Raw genomic sequence first — 23,767 nt, 5'->3', positions numbered from 1 at the left:
CCTAGTGCCTTCGGGAACATCGTGGACCATGGGGGTCTGCGCGGCCTCGTTGGCGGTTCCTTCTTCAATGCCCAACCCATCCTTAGTGGTCATCATCATTTCTACACTGTATGCGGTCTTTTGCGAACTTAAGGGCTCTATTATCGCTTGATTCTCAACACTCTGTGCTCTATTCAACTGCTCAAATCTCAAATGACAAAGTGTTGTTTGCTGGCGAGCCCTTGGAATTTTATAGCGCCTTTTGAATTCAAATTCAACTGCTCCCCCCAATTCCAGGCCATCAATGCTTTCTTGGCGGCAGATTTTCTAAAATCTTACCCATAAATCCTGTCTTAAATGCCCACCATCTGCTCTATTTGGCCTCAAATCGGACATCCCATCATGAATAGTGACACCAACGGTCACTTCCCAGCCCACTTATGCGGGCACGAACCTTGTGACAGGCTGTCCCTGCACGCACCTGTCAGAGTGTGCAGCTGCCAGGAACAATAATTTATAGTCTCGTGCTCCTTGTCAGCTGCCTGGAGTGCTAAGACTATTATTCCTACATCTTGTCAAGTGGTCACACCACCTGTGCGAGGCTCCATCTCACCCTCCAGTATAGTTCACAGAAAATCCTCATCTGTCATCGTGGTGATCGGCACCGCGCGCTCCCTTGGTTACTGTGTTTGGTGATATGCAGTCCTAGCCATGACAACAGACTAACTAATTCTCGACGGTAGTCTTCTAATTAATTAGTATGATCACCTGCACCTTGCCTTGCCATCCTTGGTTTGTCGATGAGACATGCTCCCTTGATCTCGTTTTCCAACCTCTTGACTTGTGCGTCCATCAAAATGATTTTCTTCCTTAGTCATACCCGATCCTTTTCGAGTTCGCGAAGTCTAAGGTTCCCTTGCTGAATGGCTTTCTGAATTCTTATGTGTTCTACTTCGCGTAGCTGTGTCATTTCTTTGCCCTTGGTTTCGCACACTGTCGCACCTATGGGTGCTATTACGTGTGGATTCATCTTTGCATGCTCCTCAGAGATTATGGTCCCTACTTCATTCCACAACCTTGGGATTATTTTGGCAGTTAGGGTTTTGCACATGGAGCAATAGGCCCATCGAATCGCTGGTACACGTAGGTCCCAGTTAGCGCATCTCACACGGTGAACCCTGTTCAACACTTTGAACACCCTGTCGATTACTTCTTCGTGGATAATACTTGGCGCGCTTCACCTTTCCTGCCACTGTGTTTTGTTCTGATTCTCTATTCCGGGAGTGGTGTGCACTTGTGCAGGCCACATGTCATATGTTTGTACCCTTCGGGAAAGGTGGGTGCGCAAGTCGTTTTGTTCCTCGTAACCGGCTCTCATCCGTAGCTGGGGTTTTCCAAATTGTAGGCACATCATCCTTTTGCATCTGTGCTAGTCCTCAAAACTTCTCTGATGTGTACCCAACCACCTTGCGGGCATCGCGCATAGTGCCCATTTTATAGCATCGAATCGCTGCTATTCTGGCATTGCACTTTCAAGTTTGTTCAGGAACTCATCCACCACTGTCAACCCATCATACATAGGTAGATCCCTTACCTATGTTGTCATGCAACGCAGTGATCTAACCATCTTTTTTCAATTTAGTGTGGTTACCTCGTGTAATTGGTTCTACCATTGTTCTGTTTCCTCATTCAAATTTGATGTTCAGGAGCTTTCACGCTCCCACGAAATCCGGCCATCCACTGTAGGATTCACCCAATCCTGTTCGCGAGCGATTATTTTGTACATATAGTCTAGCTTGTCGTCGCTCTTGTCATTGCGCACTGGCTCTGTATAGCGCGCTTCGTCCGCAAGATCTAAAGGCACCACTATGCATAGTGACTTTTTCTCAAAAACTATTTTACGCTTTTTTAGATTTATTACTCCATTCATATTGGTGGCCCAGTCTACTCCTAGTAGCGCGGGATGTGGATTGCTGCCATCGATAATCTCTATTACTTTGAAATCTGCTAGCACGCTCGCACCTTCAATATCCACTATTGCTCCTTGCAATATTCCCATGGGTAAGATCCTCTGCTGGTTTGCCATTCATAATTGGATAGGAGACCATTGTCATGTGGTTTTCCCATGCGTTCGCATGTTTGTTTCGGTAGTACATTCACGTCTGATCCAAGATCCAGAATTACCTAATCCATTTCATACTCTCCAATTTGCGCAATCAATCTCATTTCCATTCTTATGCGCAATGCATGCTTTCCAAGTTTCCGAACCATGCGCGGATCTCCTGACCCCGCGCACCTAGTGATAAGTTCCTGTAGTCCTTTTACAACCTTGCTGTTGCTTAGCAATTTCATGCATTTCTCCAAAAGGTAGTGATCATTGACGGATCCATATTCGGCTCTAGTTGATCCTTACTACTTGAAGTGGAGGCCTCCGTGAAGCTCTTCTTAGCTTCCATGAATATCTCCTTCGCACGTTCTTAATCAAATTTAGGTTCCTTTGTAGGAGCCTTGCGAACCCACACAGTTTCTTCAGGCTGCTTACCTTTGTCATCTCCTATCATGATACCACTTCTGAGCACTATGTTTACATTTGGGGTCCTCTTTGTGCAGCTCAAACCTCATCATTTGCAAATTCTGAGTTGGGGGAGGCTGGAGTACCCCTTTCTCGCACAACCTCACTAGCAGTGTAGGGCAGTCTTCTACCTCATGATCAACTAAGTACAGTACAAACATGATGTTCTCATAAGATTCGTACAATCGCGGGCATAGTGTCTTGGCCCTCCACAATTGTAATAAATTAGTTGTCTGCGGCCCCTTCTTGGTCCCATTCCACCTCGACCTCGTCCGCGCCCCTGAAATCCAGCGCACACCATTCATGCATTTGGGTCGAGGGCTCACATTTTGGTCTATACCTTGTAGGCAAGAGTTCGATCCATCATTAGTTCGTAGCTTCTGTAGGTGCACTCATCATGGCCTGCTGACCTGCAGAAATTATAAAAAAATTGTTGGGACATCTGTGTATACTTCTACAATAGATGAAGATTATCTGTAGTGTGTTTTTCTCCAAGCTGAAAAATTTTGCACCATAGTGCAGGTGTCGCGCTTGGTCTTGCTTGTGCCTCAGGTCTTAACGGCATCGACCCTCCTCCCACCAAGTAATTCGTGAAAACTGGATAGTGGTCCTTGTCATGCCCCTAGCCTTTGAATTTTATGCACCATACCTCCTTGTGCACCTCTGGCTGAGGTGTCCTATCCTGTTTCAAATTCTGCATTTCCAGACACAAATTTTGCAGTTGCACGTGGATTTGTTGGACTCCCAAACCAACATCTTGTATAGGTGTCTCATGAAATCTCATTGCCATATTCAAAGCTTTGGCCTGGGTGGAAATCTTTTGTTGTGACAACGCCATCCTTAAATGTGGTGTTAGTGATGCTACAAACCATGCGCGGTACTGCCCATCCGTCAAAGTCATGTTGGTTTTGTGAATCATACTCTTCAGCCTCTGGTCTAGATCTCAAGGGGTCTCACCTGAGAGCATCGTGATCTCCTTAAACTCGATAATTGATTGTGTCTCCGACTTTGGCCTGCTAAATTCCCTGTTCAGTGTGGCCTGGATTTCTGCATTTCCTGCTTTTGGATGGTCATTAGAATGCTTAATGTACCATGTCAATGTGCAATCCTACAATGTGCTTACCAGCGTAGCCTTCTTTATATTGTCATCCACGACTCCTTGTGCTTCCCATACTGCCCTTACCACGAACCAGAATTGGTATGGATCTTCGTTCCCTACTCCTCTGAATACTGACAGTTTCATCGCACTCGCCATAATGAACTGTGGTGGTGGTGGAGGTGGGGTGGATGGAGATGGAGGTGAAGATGGTGAGACGGGTGGCAGTGTAGGTGGAGGTGGTAAGTGCATAATTCGTTGCCTTATTAGACTGATTGCGCTTCTTGGAGAAAATTTCACGAGCTCTTCCTCGCTTTGACGCGAGGGTGAAATTAAGGGACTAGTTTCTAATTATTCACTACTTTGGTTTCTGTAGATCTTCCCATTTCACGTAGTCCCAAACATTAATTTATTCGTATAACTTGCTTTTCACACAATAGCATCTTAATCCAAGTGTTCAAAGATTTAATATACTTACCTCGCAGTCCTTTGAGGAAGCATCGTTCCGCCTCACTGTAGTTGACGGTTGTATCTATCGCAAACTCAGTGATAAATACTCTTATAATTTGATCGAGCCAATGGTCCACAACTTGCGCGATCTTATCTTCTGACACTTCTAGTGTGCGCACTAATTCCGGAGTCCACAAGATTGGTTTGTTGAGCCTACACCTTCCCTAACTATTTGCTAGCTTCACAATCCACTCATACAGCTGATAAGGAAAGGATGCAAAGAAAAATTCGTGGATTTCCATATATAAGTAGCGCTCCAACCACTATTCCTTATATATTCATGGATTCCTATTTTCTTACGCCGTGAACTCGTGAATCTTCTTGTCTAGCCACCCTTTAATTTCTTTGTTGGTTGGATTCTAGTGCCATGACATCAGACATCCCTTATGCAGATCCCGGTCCTAGCAACGAACCATTTTTTGGCTTGTAGGGGCCTAATCTAGGTTCAGATGTGATTTAGCCAAACAAATCTTGATACTGCTGGCCCTTTTGGCAACAGTCCGTTGAGTGCAGACTGAGGTCTCACCCGATGTAGTATGGGAGGGTGCTAGAACCAATTTTCCGCACCCTAGAGATGTTTGATGATTTTCGGTGGTCTGCGGTTTGACCCTGCGCACACGTCGCTACGCGCACCTATCAGTGCCTCGCAACTTGCGATGTTTCCTTCGCACGGCCCTACTCGGGGTTCGATCTGCATTATTACCCAATCCCTTACTAGTAACCCAATCAATTAACTTATTCGTATGTGTTTAGTTATACTTAACAGTGTTCACCATTCATACAAGTGCGTGCGATAAATAAAACAATACAATTGCAAAAGATATCAACCATATAATAACTCAAAACAGATACACAAGATTTGGAATCAAAATTCTCTTTATTATCTCTTTCTCTGGTTATAGACCCGACTCTACCCTGTGCACTCAGCTGCAGGGGTCCGTGCACTCAGCTGCGGACTCTACTAGGCCTCTGCGCACTTAGCTGCAGAGCCTCTTCCTACTACTATGACCCAAAGCACTTAGACCTTTACTCTATGCTCACTATCTTCTTGATTTCATCAATTTATCAACTTACTTCTTCCTTCTAACTACTTTACAACTGAGCCTCACTGTACTTATACAATCCCATGGTCTGCGGACCATGGGTAGGCCGACACTACATTCAAAACTTAGGGCGGACAACCCTATGACTCTAACATACAATTCACGCTTTGTGCCTGAAATTCGCGGAGTCTTTACAACAATAGTACTCAAAAATTGGGCTTTGAGCCCCAAAACATGCTGTGGGGGGATTCCATGCCCAACACACAACGATAAGTGAAAAATGGTTTCTAGATATGTTAGCTTGTCATGGTTGTGATTTTGTAAATCGTTTGTTGTATTTTAAAATGTAAAAGTGATCATGTGTTTTCCATCACTTGTTAAGCAACAATGATGTCTGGTCTTATGTTGGGTTGCATTTTAAACTTTGAAAGTGATGTTTGTGTTTCCATCACTTGTCAAAACAAAAATAGTGTTTGGCCTTATTGTTGTAAATCATGTGTTGTAGTGATGATGTGTTTTCCATCACTTGTTGGAGCAACAATGATATGTTGGCCTTGTTTTCATAGTTGGGGTATTATTTCCATTTTGATATAAACTTGACCATCGAGTATGTGTTATAAAATCATGGAAAGTGTGGCATGCTTGGGTCATTAGTTGGTCATGTCAATCAAGCATGTAATTTGTAGAATGGTACTACAGGTTGCAGCGGTGATATCTGTCGGCTCATCACTTAAGGCTCCGAAGGACAAAGGTGAAGGAGATGGAAGTGAGACCTTTTAGGATGCTTGTGATGCAGACAAGGTACAAAGAAGTTGCATATTATTTTCCATGCTTATGGAGGACCAAAAGATCCTCAGTGGGGAGGATTAATCCATGTGACTCCAGAGACACACATAGGACAAAGAGGGCTTATGAAAGCTCGAAAATCAAAGTGATCAAAATGCTTTCGAACCAAGACCAGAGTGTACATCTTGTTTTACTGATCGCAGTGGTGTGAACGGTTCGTCAATTCGAGCTCGTATGAGGGAGAACGAGAAAGTCAAATTTTTGGTCAAAGTTGGACTATGGGCCAGGTTTAAGAGTCCTACAATTTGACTTACCCCGGGGCATGAAACCTAGCTCCTGAAAGCGGTCGAAATTGTGGCCTTGTTAAATTGCCCAATGTCCCTTATTTTCTAAAGATTTGAAAAACACCCCTATTTTAATAATAATAATAAAAAAATTTGGGGTGGCGGGCCACTAACCCTACCACCTCCCCAACCAACATACAAAAATTTTAAATTAAAATTGGCTGACCGGCCATGACCCCTGTCGTCCCCCAACCCACTGCAACAACATTAACAAAATTTATATTAAAATAAGGACTGATGGGCCATGACCCCCAAGAGTCCAACTGAACCCTCCACACACTAAACCATATTACAAATAGGGTGGACGGGCCACCTCCAGTGGACCCAGTCGAAACCCCCAAACCTCGTACCAACCACATTTTACGGAGGCCGGCGGGTATCGAGCCTGCACCAGCCACATGGATTGGCCTGCCATCATGTGGTGGCCCTATGTCACACCAACCAACATCCCCCCCCATTTAACTCAAACCTCTGCGCTATTATTAATACGCCCAACCAACACTTTAATGCACCAACCAAAAAAAAAGAACCCACCATGTGTTTAAAAATAAACTGTGTATATTTGGAGGGGTTAGGATTTGATCCCCCGACCTCTCTGCCTCCATTGGTCCGCCTTAACCACTACACCAAATCAACCCACGTGGTAAAGTCCACCCGATCATTCATATAAACCTTTCATTTTCTGAGTGCGCCAAGCATGGTGGGGCAGAGGAGAAAGGGCGCAAAGACCGAGGAGAGAGTGCACGCAGATCGAGAAATATTATTTGTTTATTTGTAGGTGGAACCATGAGCCTAGAGAAGAGGCATGTAGAACCATGATTGGCGAAATTCTCAAGAGGGTGAAATTTTTGCAGTATCCAAATTGGAAAAATTTTATGTCAATCCTACACCTCTTGGCGACACGAACCTGATGTCGCAGTTAGTTTCTTGATCTAAGCAGTAGATTTTTAGAGGACCCGGAGGAGGGAATCTTTGAGGAATCTAGGGGGAATCTTAAAAATTCCTTGAGCCCCATATTTCCATTTTCTCAGAATTTAGAAATTTGATAATCGATTTTGCATTATTCGACGCCATAAATCTGATGGTGCATTTAGATTTTCCATTTTCTCATTTCATTTTTCAGCCAATTTTCAAAGTGGAGCGCAGGTGTCAAAATTCATGTGCGAGCAGTCATTTCCATGTGATACAATGCCGTGAGATTTATGGTATAACCAGCTTCAACAATTTGACATCCTTTTCTTCAGATGGCCCCAGGATGTGAGGTATATGCAGTATATATGTACTTCTTTTTTCTATGCATTGTGTTGCATAGATCCCTGTTTGATGTTTGATGTGGGATCTTGTTTTCTTACTTGTTTCATGATTCTTGCTTGATGCGATGCGGAATAATTTTTGGGATGTACTTTTTATCCTGATTCGTCATGTTTTGTTTGAGATCCCTTTGCTGTTATGTCGAGGTATCCTCATGTGTTGCCATGTATGTTTGCATTGAGATCCCTTTTATGCCATGTCGGCGAGATGCTCATTATCATCATGCATGAGTTTAGGTCATACTGATAGGAGTCCTTTTTGAATGAGAGTTCCTGTAGCGAAACATCTCTTGGAGCCACTCCTACATGAGGGAATTTTCCTTGTCTGATAGTAACATCACCACTGATGTACATCATCACTATTGACAACACTTAATGCAATGGCCTACACCATCTTGACACCGGGGCCCAGATACGTAGTCCCTCCTGGACGAACTCTGTTATCAATGCCTTGAGTTTTATGTTGCTGACGATTGTCACATTCCTTCTTCTTTAGAACATGCATTTATGTTCACTTATGCTATTTTAAATGCAATTTTAATCACATCACGAAAGCAAAAGATCTTGGTTAAAATCTGGGAGTTGAGTCAACTTGGATCTGGGAGTTGAGTCAACTTGGATCAAGTTTACATCAAAAATCAAAACAATACCCCAACTACGAAAACAAGGCCAACATATCATTGTTGCTTTAAGAAGTGATGGAAAACACATCATGACTGCAACACATGATTTACAAAAATAATGCCAAATACTAGTGTTGCTTTAACAAGTGAGGGAAACACAACATCACTTTCATAGTTTAAAATGAACCACATGATTGGAAAAAACAATAAGGCCATGACATTCTGTCACGCCTAGAAGAACCATTTCTCACTTATCAATATGAAAGGGTTGTTTCCTTGTGGTGCATTCGTTGGTCAAACAACCATTTCATTTGGTTCATGCATCGACACTTTGTCTTTAAGGCGTTGCTCTGGATGGAGCCTCCAACAAGTGGCTCTTTGATGGCCACTTCTATTGCAATGAATGCAATATGTCTTCTTCATCCAGATCTTCTTAACATGTTTCTTTACCTGTTGTTGAGAGGTTTTTCACGCCGCCTAATTTTGTGTGCTGCTATTCTTTTCCAACACTCAACAAATGTATGGTTATGTAATCCACAAAAGGTACATGTTTTTCGATGCCTTGATTTATGTCCATCATTAACAACATGATTATAATTGAAATGAACATTCGAATATCAAGACTGGTTATACCTTTCCTTGCTGCCTTTGGTGTCATTATGGCGATGAGAGCTCGCCTCAGCTCTTTCCATGCAATGGGCTCTTCCACAGGATGATGGTGATGTGTTCCCATCATTCTCTTTCCTCGAAAATTTCTACAATGTCTCGGAAGAATCTGAAACCTTCGAGCATTCGCCTTCGGTGTATCCCAAGCCTGCAAATCGAGGTCTCTGCACAACATCCAATGGTTGAGTTATGCCTTAGTTATTAACACCAAATTCTTCTTCCTCCTTGTACCTCATCCTAGTAAGGAGCCTCATGTTTGTCCCTGTAATTGGTATCTCCACATGTCCAACATAAATCATACTATGTGAAGATGAAACTGAAGGGAAATCAACATCTTTTACCTTCCCTATAGAATTGGAAAGAACTAATGAGGGTTGCTCATCATATATTGCTGGTGGTTTGTTGTCTGTCTTGGCTAACTCCCCAACTTCTTTCTTGACATGCCCAAGTCCTTCCTGACAGGGTAATTATTCTACTTTGATGGGGTTGACAATGCCTTCGCCATTAATGCCCATGATCCGGATTTAAACAGGAACGCAATAGATTACAGAGATAACCATAAATACAGAGATGCAATAACCATAAACACAGAGATGCAACGGAAATAATGCTTCATTTCATTAATGGAAAATACTGAAATATGCTTATAACCAGAAATGGAAATAAACCAGCTAGGGCGATGGTAGCTTATCTCTGAGAAGAGATGTGCGGCTACATGCCTCTGAACTGTTCCGAACTGTATTACAATGAGGCTCGAAGGCCTATTTATTGTTGAGAAACAATGGAAAACCCTTCACATCCCGAATCTAACCCTAGAAGATGAAACGCCAAATTGTGGGCCCCGTTTGGGTAAATTGGTACATCAATTTCCCGGGGTCGTAACTTTGGCATACGATCTCCGTTTGACGCGTATGATAGCTCGTTAGAAAGATCTATCCGAGTACTACCACTTTGGGAGGCAACATCGGTCCATGGACCCATGTTGCCCCAGAATCCCAAAAAAACGTCGTTTAGGGCCTCAAAACGGCTCCGGAAGTTCAAGACCCGAAAAACTGCTAAAAATAGTAAACTGTGCTGTAATTTAGGACACTGAAAAGACTGAAAGAGACAGTTGTGGGGGTCCAAATGGGTTGGTGGGTGGCCACCAACATCCACCTGGATCATTCCTCCCCCCTTAGGAAGCAATGGTCCCCATTGCGTTGAGTTCCTCCATTTGCTGAACTTGTCCTGCAATCTCTGATGTGTCCAGTGATGGTGGGAAGCATGGTCGACGATGGTCCATAATGAACATTTGGTGCAGGCGAAGGAATGGAGGAATGTTGTGCTCCAAAGCATTGTTCCCCATAGCCTTGGTACTGCTGTAAGGACCATGTTGGCGTGGTCTGAGCTTCTGATGGGTTCTGGTAAGGCGTTCTTTCTGTCGATGCAACCAGACTTTGTTGCCCACCTGAAACTTGTGTGGTACCCATGTGGGTGAGGAGAAGTTGTTCCTGTGTTTTGTCATGACCGTATCCCTTTGATGTTGCTGCTGCGTAGAGGAACCCTTTGCAGGGGTCATGGATGTAGCAACGATCTTCCCCTTATTTTGGGAGTGAACCAGACAGATGAATTTCCTGGTCTGTGATATGAGCTTGCTGCCTTTCTTGGTAGTGATCAAAGATGTGGCGGTAGGTGGGGCTACCTCCGGTATCCTGTATAATGAATTATTCAAAGAAATAATGACAGCACGAGGCCTGGACTCATACACAGCATGTCGCCTCCACAAGTATGGTTGGCCTAATAATACATCGCAAACATCCAGAGGTGTAACATCACACAATACCTCGTCTGTGAAGGGCTTGATGCTGTAGGGAAGGCGGCACTGCTGGCGAACTTTCAGATCTCGTCCTTCGTGAAGCCACCCGATACTGTATGGCTGCGGGTGTGGTGTAGTCGGTAGGCCCAACCGCTTCACGACCTCTGCTGAAACCAGGTTCTTTTGGCTACCACTGTCGACAATGAATCGCAGCGGTGAACCCTTCACCCACATCTGTGAGTGGAAAAGACGCTCCCCCTCCTCTGGATCTTCGGGCTCATTTTTCTTGATCTTGGTGGTGGCAACAGTGGCACTGGGATCCGCATCAATGATCTGCTTCCCTTTTCCATTCCCCTTGTCAAGTTCTGGCTCAGGGTCGGAACATGCATCTGATTCGGAAGCCTTCAACTCAGCCACCAGTGACTGCTTGGTCCGACACTCACTTGTGTTATGAGTGGGACTCTTGTGGAACTCACACCACTTTCCTGTGTCCTTCTTTGGCTTCGTGGTGTTGTTCTTTTCTTGCAGCTTCGACGGGTTGTCTTGGGTCACCCCGCCTTGGCTTTGTCCTTTGGGCTTTGGATTTGCAGATCCAAAGTCTCGCTTCTTCTGTTTGAACTTTTGCTCGATTTTGACAGCGTATCGGTATGTTGTGCCGAGTGAGGAGATGTTCAAGAACTCCATCTCTTCCTGGATGTATCTGTGTAGGCAGCCGCGGTATTTGAGTACCAGATGCAGCTCAGAATCTTTGATACCCAATTGTGTGCGAAGGGTATGAAAAATGTTTTTGAACTCCGGCACATCTTGGTCTCGCCCCTGCCGCAGTGTGGTCCATTTGATGTATTTGTCCTCATAGCTTCCGACGGGGTAGTACTGCTCCTTGACGGCATCCCGGAAGTCATTCCAAGTGGGTGCGGTTGAAAATAGTGAGCCTGTACTTTCATCCTTCTGCTCGCAATAGGTTTCCCACCAGCCCTTGACGTGGGGGGCTGCTTTGAGAAGAGCGCAAACAATCTTCTCCCGACTTGAAAATTCGTGAACAGAAAAATACCCATCTAGCAGATTTAACCATTTATCTACGGCATCTGAGTCTATTTGACCCTCGAAGATGGGGATTTCAAAATTAACTTGTACCTTAAACGGTGTGGTGTTTCCAGAGTAGCTGTTGGAAGCCGATGCGTCGCCTCTGGGTGGCCGCTGAAGGATCTGCGCAAAGCTATCCATCATCGCGTTCCTTTGCCGCTCGAGGGCTTCTTCGAGCAAGATTCTGATAGGATCTCCTGCCCCCTCGTCTTTCTTCTCATCCGCCATGGGAGGTCGTCGAGATTTGCGAGGCTGGTCTTGCAAAGGTTCGACCAATTCAAGCCCTAACTCCTTATATCCCGACCTCGTTGGGGACATGCAAAGAAAAACAGAGAAAAAGCAGACCGCTCTGATACCATTGATCCGGATTTAAACAGGAACGCAATAGATTACAGAGATAACCATAAATACAGAGATGCAATAACCATAAACACAGAGATGCAGCGGAAATAATGCTTCATTTCATTAATGGAAAATACTGAAATATGCTTATAACCAGAAATGGAAATAAACCAGCTAGGGCGATGGTAGCTTATCTCTGAGAAGAGATGTGCGGCTACATGCGTCTGAACTGTTCCGAACTGTATTACAATGAGGCTCGAAGGCCTATTTATTGTTGAGAAACAATGGAAAACCCTTCACATCCCGAATCTAACCCTAGAAGATGAAACGCCAAATTGTGGGCCCCGTTTGGGTAAATTGGTACATCAATTTCCCGGGGTCGTAACTTTGGCATACGATCTCCGTTTGACGCGTATGATAGCTCGTTAGAAAGATCTATCCGAGTACTACCACTTTGGGAGGCAACATCGGTCCATGGACCCATGTTGCCCCACAATCCCAAAAAGACGTCGTTTAGGGCCTCAAAACGGCTCCGGAAGTTCAAGACTCGAAAAACTGCTAAAAATAGTAAACTGTGCTGTAATTTAGGAAACTGAAAAGACTGAAAGAGACAGTTGTGGGGGTCCAAATGGGTTGGTGGGTGGCCACCAACATCCACCTGGATCAGCCCAAGCCTTTTCCTTCATACCCCATTTTATTCAAAAGTTTGGAGCCAATTCGTGTGGTATGAGTTTCAAAAACAATGAAATAATTATCAAGAAACATATAGAATTCAGAGAACTACTTTTTACCTCACATTGGTCACACCGCAAATTTTCCAAGGCCTCGTCCTTAGCTTACAGTTTTTTTAGAAAACTATGTCTCTCCTCTTTCTCTTCGTGTAGAAGCATCTTAAATTCAGTGTTATCTGCTTGAAGACTATGGCTGTTGTGCTTCCGTTCTTCTAGGGCCTCTTTAGTGGCTCGCAGCTGAAGCTGCACTCGCTGCTTTTCCTCTGTCCCTTTTTTAGATCTTCATATATTATTTCCACCTTTTTGGAAATTCTAATCATGGTATCATACATCACTTTGTCATCCTCCATCGCTACACATTCCACTGTTCATGCTCGCAATTCACATCCATGCAAAGACCGCTCTGATACCAAACTTGATCAGAGTTGACTCAACTCCCAGATTTAACCAAGATCTTTTGCTTTCGTAATGTGATTAGAATTGCATTTAAAAGGGAATAAAGGAACATATATGCATGCTGTAAAGAAGAAGAAACATGACAAGAATCAACAACATAAAACACAAGACATTGATAACGGAGTTCATCCAGGAGGGACTATGTCTCCGGACCCCGGTGTCAAGATGGTGTAGGCCACTGCATTAAGTGTTGGAAAGAGAGATGATGTACATACATGTGTTTTCTCTATCATACAAGGTGTTGTCCCTTAAGAAACCAATTTCTTGGCTGTGTAGAAATTGTGCTTGAGACATTAATGTTTATAATTATTGTCACTTAATTGTATGTTGTATTCTCAAATGAAGAACCTGAAAGACTTGGTTTTTAACCCTTAATAATTAGATGAAATTAAAATATCAGAATGCCATTTGATTGCTGAATATAAATGATGAATGAAGAAAGTTTGAAGAATTCAAAGACAATATGATGTTTTACACAGAATCTACTATCTGTGGCACTTGGAGAAGTTAAAGATAATAAGCTGTCTTACACAGGAACTACTATCTGTAACTTAGAATAATTGCAGAGGTAGGAATTTCAAGTATAGGAGCGCTCTTTTAAGCGATTTTAACTTCATTTACATAAGAAAATAAAGACCCGCAACTTCATTACCATACTTAAAGGAAGAAAACATATGATGACACATAACAAGGAAGTCACAAAATCATACCCAACAATGTGTGGAAAACCTCTGATTCTTTCATTAATCAACAATTTTATCAAGAATATAGTGGCCTACTCTCTAGGTTCTCCAAAGTTCGAACCTTTCTCTGTAAATTTTCCTCCTTTTATACATTATGAGATAGTTGGTAATCACCGAAACTGTCAAACTACTTAACTATCTCCTAACTAATTAAAGTAAAAGCTATTCTAGAATATTCCAATGGAGGGTAAAGACACCTCATTCTCAAGAAAATAAAATAACAGGAAGTAACGAAATTTAGAAAAATGATGATGATTGTTTGTTGTTCAGATCTGTGGCTTGGCTACTGATGAAGTTTCTCTTTTGATGTTTTGATAGTGGTTAAATTGTTTTAACAAAACATAATGCATTTTAACAAAACCCCATGCATGGACTTGGGCCCACATATGTATCGAGAGTGTTCCAATTAGAAAAAACACAAAGAAACCCGACCAATTACCGTTGCCTTTGGAATTTTAGTCGTTCGTCTCTAACTTTGGTTATGTTGCTAAAACAATGAAATTGATGGATTTACGCACAATAGGGAAACTCATGAAACTGAAAAGGATTTATACTCTAGTTCATAAAATTTTCACGTCCACCTGAGTTGTGCAGGATCACTGTCTAATCATCCAATCAATGGACTGTCCGATCCTTCGAAATTCAATGAAGCTTTAAACCTATTGAACAAAACCTTATCATGTCTATTTTTCAACAGCCCTTTGACTCCTACATGGACCCAATAAGAAATAAAACTACCAATTAAAGATTTATCGGGTTTGATTTTAAAAATAAAACCTGATTACTTTTCGATGCGATATCCATTTGATCTTTCCCATTTCGATGAATGACTGTGATTGATTCGGACTTCAACATATTAGATTGCATTTCATACATCATCGAATCCAATTTCCGAAATAAATCTCGTCCATGCTATCTGTGCGACTACCTTCGGATATGTGGCTTTTTGATCAGATGGCCCAGATATTCTCGCAGGTTTATCACTTTTAAAAGCCATTAAAAATACAAAATCAACCAGCCCTTTCAAATCTTCGCATTTCCTTTTATTTCCATTATAACATAATATTTGGTTTTTCTTTCATAATTTTTTATTTTTCTTTCATTTTGTGTTAAAAATGGAAATAAACTTAAATACAATGGATGCTACAACATCTAGCTCCACCTGGGGATAGTGCTTTTCCCACAGAAACACTAAGAACCGCAGATCAGTGCCTTCACCTCAGGCACAGAGTCTCATATTGCTTATCCAATTAAACTTCTATGGAATTTTTACAATGGATTCACTCTGGTATCTACAATGACAGGAGGCTTATGCTTTAGAACTGGAAGTAATGTTTGAGGTATTGCCCATTGACCGGCAGCTGCAAATATTCACCATCAAGATTCTCCAGGAATAATGTATTATTTGTCCTTGCTTCTATAATTCTGAATGGGCCATACCAAAGAGGATCAAACTTTCCATGCTTACCCTTATCTTCTCTTCTAGTATCCCACCTTAATACCAGGTCTCCAACTTTAAAATCAATCTCTCTAGCTTTTCTATCAAAAATACTCTTCATCTATGATTAATACATAATCAAGTTGTCTCTTAGCTTATCCCTATTTTCACTCAACTCCACTACCTTATTCATTCTTCTTATCAGAGCATTGGGCTCTTCTTTTGCCTCTTGAAGCATTGCAATCACAGGCTTCACAAGCTGACTTGGGAACAAAGCTTGAGTTCCATACACTAACTCAAAAGGTGATTTGCCTGTAGACCTTCTTGTAGTCACTCTAGCAGCCCATAGAGCAAACTTTAACTTAGAATCTCAGTCTTTCTAGTTCTTTTCAATAGTTTTCTTAAGGATCTTCATCAAAGTTTTGTTAGTGGATTCAGCCAATCCATTTACTTGTGGATGATAATCTATTGAATGGGATAAAATAACATTATAATTTTGACAAAAAGCAATAAACTTACTTGAATTTAAGACTTGAGAATTATCTGTTATGATTTTGACAGGGAATCCAAATTTGCTAAAAATATTCTTCTCTAAGAACTTCATCACCACCTGGTCATTTTACGTTTTAGCAGGTATAGCTTCTACCCACTTGGTGAAATAATCAGTAGCTGTGAGAACCCACTTGTGTTGTCAACTTGAAGGTGGGTTAATATCTCCAACAAATTCCAGTCCCCATTGTCTGAATGGTTCTTCTATGAAGACTGGGATCAAAGGAAAGGGATCTAACCTCTTCTTCTCAGCAAAAAGTTGACACTTCTGACAACTTCTGACAAACTTATATGTATCACCAAATAGAGTAGGCCAATAAAACCTTTCCTGGAGGATTTTATGTGTAGTAGCCTTCCAACTATAATGTCCTGCGCATAACTTCTCATGATAATCCTTAATGGTCTCTGTAAATTCACCCTCTATTAAACATAACAACAAAATTCCTACATGATCCTTCAAATACAATCTGCCCTCAACAATCACATATGGAAGTGCTTTGATATTTAATGCTCTATACTTTATTCTATCCAAATATTGAGGACAAGAGAGGTTTTATGCTCTTAACCTGCAAGACGATACCAGAATACCAAATATGTGAAGAAATATACCAAGAACATAGAACATTGAGCAATAACAACAAGTATTTTATTATTCAGAAAGCAAAGTTCACTTGCCTCTTCGAGGGGGCAACCTCAAATAGAGCTAAGCTCGATTACAAAATAAGACATGATGCTCCTCGAAGGGAGTCTTTATCCTTTATATAGGATTCATACATGCAATACCATGGGGCAATACCATGGTTCTTATTAATACCATCTATCTAATACCATGGCCCATTTGCAACTAACTATGGTCCCGTCATTAAATGCAGGTTAACCACTTACAATTATTAATATGGGATTTATTGACTCTTTACTTAACTATAACTATGACTCGATCCTATTACATAAATAAGGGGGTTAGGGTGGGACCCTAACATGCCCTCCCCCATAAGAATAGCCTTGTCCTCAAGGCTGAAGCTGTGGAAACTGCTGAAGAATAGTGGTTGGTTCCTAGGTTACATCTTCCAGAGAGGTGTCTTTCCACTTGATGAGGACTTCCTTGATCATGTCGCCACATAGGTGCCATTCTCGTGTGTCAAGGGCCTGTTCAGGTTGGAGCCAGATTGACCCTTGTTCATCCAGTTCAGGTAGACTGGTTTGAATTCTGCAATTGTTCCCAATCACTTTCTTGAGGCATGAGACATGGAAAACTGGATGGATTTTTGTAGTGGGTGGCAAAGCTAGCTTGTAGGCAACTTCTCCAATGTGCTGAAGTACTTGATACGGTCCGTAGACTTTTGGAGATAGTTTATGACAATCCTTGTCTTTGAGTGATGTTTGCTTATATGGTTGCAGCTTCAAAAATACCTGATCCCCTTCTTGAAATTGGCGTTCTAAGCGATGTTGATCTACCTATTGCTTCATCTGGTTTTGAACTTGATGAAGATTCTCTCAAATATGGGCCAGCATGGCTGTGCGGTTCTTTAGGTGTTGATCCACTGCTTGTACCATCGAGCACCCCTTGATATAAGAAGTAGGGGAAGGAGGGAGTTGACCATAAACTGCTTCATATGGAGTCATTTTGGTGGTGGCATGATAGTTGGTGTTATACCACCATTCAGCTAGAGGTAACCATTGTACCTAGAGATGTTGCTTTTCTGAAGTGAAACACCTAAGGTAGGTTTCCCGACATTTGTTGACTACTTCAGTTTGACCATCAGTTTGTGGATGATAGGAAGTACTGAGTTGTAGTTGGGTACCTTGTAGCTAGAAGAGTTCCTACCAGAAGTTACTGGTAAAGACCAGGTCACGATCAGACACAATGGAAGTGGGCATGCCATGCAATTTGAATATCTGATCCATGAAAGATTGAGCGACCAAAGTCAGTGTAAAAGGGTGGGGCAGGGTGCAAAAATGAGCATACTTAGAAAGTCTGTCCACAACCACCATGATGACTAACTTGTTTCCTGACTTTGGAAGACGCATAATGAAATTCATAGAAACCTCCATCCGTATTGATGCTGGAATGGGAAATGGCTGTAATGTGCCTGGTTCTTTGACTGTTTCTCCTTTGTGGCGCTGACAGACGTCGCATTCAGCTACAACAGTAAGAATGTTCTTTTTCATTCCTGTCCAAAAAAATGATCTTCGAGTGCGAGCATACGTCTTCTAAAATCCTGAATGTCCTGCAGTGGGAGATGAGTGCAACTCTGCCAAAATGTGGATTTGAGGGTGGATGTTGGTGATATGACGACTCTGTCCTTGTAGCGAAGAATCTCATCCTGCCTCTCATCCTGCCACGAGTAGCCCTCTGTGGAATTTGGATCCACCTGTAATTAAGTAATGAGTTGGGAGAGCCAGGGATGTGAAAACCATTCCTTGCAAGCCTCTTCAATCCATTCTAGAATGGGAAGGGAAATTGTGAGCATGGTACTTTCCTCCTCAAATTGGTGGGATAATGCATCTGATACAATATTTTCGCGCCCTTTCTTGTAAATTATCTCATAATCATATCCCAGCATTTTGGCAAGCCATTTATTTTGTTGTGGTTAGGATAGGCATTACTCAAAAAAATATTTAAGGCTTTGATGGTCTGTAAATATTTGGAAACGTCGCCCCAATAAGTATAGTCGCTAGGTATCTACTGCATGTAAGATGGCCATCATCTCCTTCTCATAGGTAGATTGTCCCAGATTCTTCCCACTTAGTTGTTGGATTGTGAAGGCCAAGGGTCGACCTTCCTACATTAAGACCGCCCTAATACCCATACCCGAAGCATCACATTCAATGACAAAAGATTTGGTGAAGTCAGGTAGTGCTAAGACTAGGGTGGAACACATGGCATTTTTGAGAGCTATAAATGCCTGTTGTGCTTCATCATTCCAGAGGAATGAATTTTTCTTGAGGAGTTTAGTGAGGGGCCTCGCAATGCGACCATAATTATGGACAAATTTGTGATAGTAGCCTATGAGACCCAAAAATCCTCTCAGGCTCTTCAAGGTCTTAGGTTGAGGCCAATCCTGAATTTCCTGGATCTTTTTGGGGTCCACCCTGACACCTTCATGCCCCACAATGTGGCTCAAATACTCAACTTCTTCCATGCCAAAAGAAAACTTGGACATCTTTACAAATAATTTATGCTTGCGGAGCAGCTGCAAGAGCAGATCTACATGCTGAAGATGTGCGGCCCAAGTGTGACTGTAGATGAGGATGTCATCAAAGAAAACAAGGACAATTTTTCTAAGATATGGTTTGAGCAGGTGGTTCATAAGGCTCTGAAAAGTGGATGGGGCATTACAAAGACCGAATGGCATGACTAGGAACTCATAATGGCCTTCATGAGTTTGGAAAGCAGTCTTTGGAATGTTGACTTCTTTCATGCGAATTTGGTGGTAGCCCGATCGAAGATCAAGCTTAGTGAAGAATTGTGCCCCATTTAGTTCATCCAGAAAATCATTGACAACGGGGATGGGAAATTTATCTTTGATAGTCAACTTATTAAGGGCCCTGAAGTCTGGACACATATGCCATTCCCCATCTTTCTTGAGCACCATGACCACTGGTGATGAATAAGGACTAATGCTGGGACGAATGATGCCTACTTCCAAAAGTTCCTTGATTATTTTTTCTATTTCATTCTTTTGGGCGAACAGATATCTATATGGGTGCACATTTGGTGGTTGGGCCCCTGGGACCAAAGTGATGCTATGATCATGTTCCCCTCTCGAGGGTGGAAGCTCATGAGGCTTGTCAAAGACTGGCAGATGGTTATTTAAGATCTGTTGCATCTCAGGATGAATCTGAAGAGAATTGGGTTCAAAGGCCTGGATGGCATTAAATTGAGCTATAACTCCATGGTGGCCCTTTTTTAACAATTTTTCCATCCGATGTGAGCTGATGATAGAGGAAGCTCTCGCCTGCAGTTTGCGGAGGGTATGTGTGTGGTTGTTCTGCTTAAAGCTCATATATAACTCCTGGAAATCCATTGTGATTGGGCTAAGTGTGCAAAGCCATTCAACACCTAGGACAATGTCGCACCCTCCCATGTGTATGGAAAACATTTGGGTCTTTAACTTATAATTCCCCATTTGAAGTTTGACATTTTCACAGTGACCTTCACATTTCATTGTTCCCCCATCAGCAATTTGGACTTGGAAGTTAGAAACTGCTCGTACAAAACAATGCACTGCTTCTGCGACTCTTTGATGGATAAAATTATGTGTACTTCCACTATCAATCAAGACTACTACTGGGCGATGCTTAATAAAACCTCTAATTTTGAGAGTTTGAGGCGAAGAAATCCCTACCAAAGCATGCAGTGAAATAACTGGTTCTTCAGGTACATTGTCTTGCTGGTTGTCCTCTTCTTCCTCCTCTGGTTCCTCAAGTGGTGGGGCTTCCTCCGATGAACTGTGATTAGTAGCATCAATTTGAAAGAATTTGGGCTCCTTGCATTTATGCCCGAGGGAGTATTTTTCATCACAGTAGTAACATAATCCTTGCTTTCTTCTTTCTGCCATTTCTGCAGGTGACACCTTTTGAACCTTGAGTGTTTGGGTAGTGCTTTGAGCCTATGGGGGGCGACCCTTGGCGGTGAAATTTGGGTGAGTGGACTGGGCCACTAACGCACATTCTACTTCACGAGCTATCCTGTAAGCCTGCAGCCATGAGGGAGGGTGGTGCAGTCGGACGTGGGTTTTTATGGCTTGTTTAAGACCACTAATAAAACATTCCGTGTAGAACTCATTTTGTAGACCTCCAGTGCGGAAAGCTAAGGCTTCAAAGGCTGTAATATATTCATCCACCGTTCCTGTCTGTCGGAGCTTAGTGAGGCAAGCCAAAATGACAGATTCATGGTCAAAGCAATCCATAAGAGCTTTTTTGAATGTCTCCAAAGTTAATGGCCTTCCATAGCAACATTGATGCCATTGCCACCATTGCCAACTTTCATTGTCCAAGTACATGATACCCACACTAAGTTGAGTGGCATTATCCAGAATGTAATTTAGATTGAAATATTGCTCCATTTGTGATATCCATGCTGCCGGCTGAGAGCCATCAAATTTATACATGTCCAGCTTGGGTGATCTCGGATGGGATTGTTGGTGGGTGGCAAAGAGGTGAAGAGACTGGCTAGACTCACCCTCATTATGTTCAGTGCCAATATATGCCTCCTCGTGTGCCTCCTCCTTGCCCTTAGAGAGTGTTGCATTTAATTCCTTCAGCTGCAACACTATGTTATTCAAGGCTGTTTCAAGGCTTTCCATCCTCTCATTCACCATTGTTTGAGCTCTAATTTGTACCATGCACCGAGACGATGTGCTTACAATTTGGGACTGCTTGAATTTTTTGGCACTAAAAATTGAATGGTACCACCTTTCTCAAATTTTCGTCTTGATTCTTATGGGCTAAGTCACCAATAAGCGCCCCGGGGGGTGTTAGACTCTTTTTTTTTTTTACTCTGAACGAAGTTTTACTCCTTCCTTAGGAATACTGTAGTAGCCGAATCCAAGAAATGCCAATGCTGCTAAAAGTCCTATGAAAATCATGCCCAGGTATAGGAACCCACACAACTACTCAAATCTGGATGGTGGATCTAATGGATCTGAGAGATTTGAACAGTGGAATTTATTACTGCTAATGATCTGATGGATCTGAGAGATCTAAATGGCTGATCTGATAGATCTAAACTGCGGAACTAATTGCTGCTGCGGTGACAAAACCCCCACTTGCGAGATTTGATCTGGAAAATATTATGTGTGATCCAGAGATAGATTAGGGTACTATGGTCTCCATGAGTCTCAGGTGATACAGATCGCAATATACATAAGGGTCTAATAGTAGTACTCAGCCCAATTTTTTAGGGCACTAACCAAGGAGGATCAACCGTACCCTTAGCCATACAACCTGACTACGCTATTGTACGCACGAGTAATATCTTCGAGTGCTATTCTTGATGTACTGTAGCAACAAGATGACCGACGGTTTATCTATGGCGAGGTTATCAAGGGAGCTAGGGGGCTTTTGATATACCTAGAGGGTACTTGTAAGATAGTTTGTGCGCGGTTTTGTCTAATGCACTACTACTCGAAGGGGTACCCATAGGGGTTACAAGGGAGTCCAACAAGTGTGACCACCTCTTTTATTTCCTGCATGCCTACCTCTCCAAATCCGCAGGTTTATGCGCTCAATGACAAATCTCGTGGTTTAAAGATGTCGGAACATGTCTCTAGCCAAAATTTTTTTGCTAAGAAATGGAGATCCCACCAGCCTTGGAAAGCACTCTGATACCACTTGTTATGCTCTTAACCTGCAAGACGATACCAAAATACCAAATATGCGAAGAAATATATCGAGAACATAGAACATTGAGCAATAACAACAAGTATTTTATTATTCAGAAAGCAAAGTTCACTTGCCTCTTCGAGGGGGCAACCTCCAATAGAGCTGAGCTCGATTACAAAATAAGAAACGATGCTCCTTGATGGGAGTCTCTATCCTTTATATAGGATTCATACATGCAATACCACGGGGCAATACCATGGTTATTATTAATACCATCTATCTAATACCATGGCCCATTTGCAACTAACTGTGGTCCCGTCATTAAATGTGGGTTAACCACTTACAATTATTAATATGGGCTTTATTAACTCTTTACTTAACTATAACTATGACTTGATCCTATTACATAAATAAGGGAGCTTGTTGGGTCCCTATAATACTAGTGATTACCCCATTAATATTGTAGTTATACCCCTTATTTATATTGTTGTGCCCCTATTACCCCCATATTGTTATTTCTGTGCCCCATAGAAGCCCCTATTGTTATTTTTGTGGCTTTATATTATTATTGTTAGGTCGGCTGGATTATATTGTGACTCCTTAGACTCCTATATATAGAAAGGAGGTTTTTTCATTTGTATCATCCAAGAATTGTTCATTTATGTAATGTAAAGGAGGTTGCCCCCTCGAAGAGGCTGAATTCTAAGGCGTGGATCTCTCTTTTCTATCTTTTTGTGAGCTGGTTTCATAACATTTGGTATCAGAGCTTTGGATTCTAGGGTTTCGCTGCTCCAAACAGGTCATCGTGGCATTTTCGCTATAAATTTTTTTCTGTGACGTTTCAGAAGTCGCAAAAAAAACCCATTTGAGAAGAATTGGCGCTGAACCTTGGGTCCGAATTTCAGAGCTTTTTGCGCGATATTGTCGGAGATATGATCTGAGGAAGTTGGCCTTTTTGCAGACTCCTGAATTACATTCAAAACAGGTGACCTAGGGAAAATCGTCATAACTCTCTCTCTGAGGATCAGATTGAAATTTCGTAAAAGGTACAGAAAGAGGACAGACTTTAGTTTCTTGTATGTGTGTTTCAGATTCAAAGGTTGAAACAGTGACTCGTGGCACGTCGTACAAGTTCGCTCTACTGAACCAGTCTAAAAGCAAGTCACTGTGGGAGATTTCACATAACTCTTCCTTGGAGAATCCAATTTGGCTCAGACTTGTGGCATTGGAAAGAGGACGCAGAAGGCTACTACAGGTAGCAATTTCAGAACTGGATGATCCGAAATTACAGAGATACATCAGATTCAATATCAGGCTTCTATAAAGTGAAAAAAGGTGTGTAGTTTTTTTTTAAATTTTTATGTAAGCTTGGTT

Source organism: Pinus tabuliformis, chromosome 3_2 (assembly GCF_031772625.1).
Source record: "Pinus tabuliformis cultivar Carrire ecotype Pingquan chromosome 3_2, CPIR1, whole genome shotgun sequence".
NCBI classification, from domain to species: domain Eukaryota; kingdom Viridiplantae; phylum Streptophyta; class Pinopsida; order Pinales; family Pinaceae; genus Pinus; species Pinus tabuliformis.
The sequence above is the reverse complement of the archived record's forward strand: the minus strand, read 5'-3'. Positions refer to the sequence as shown.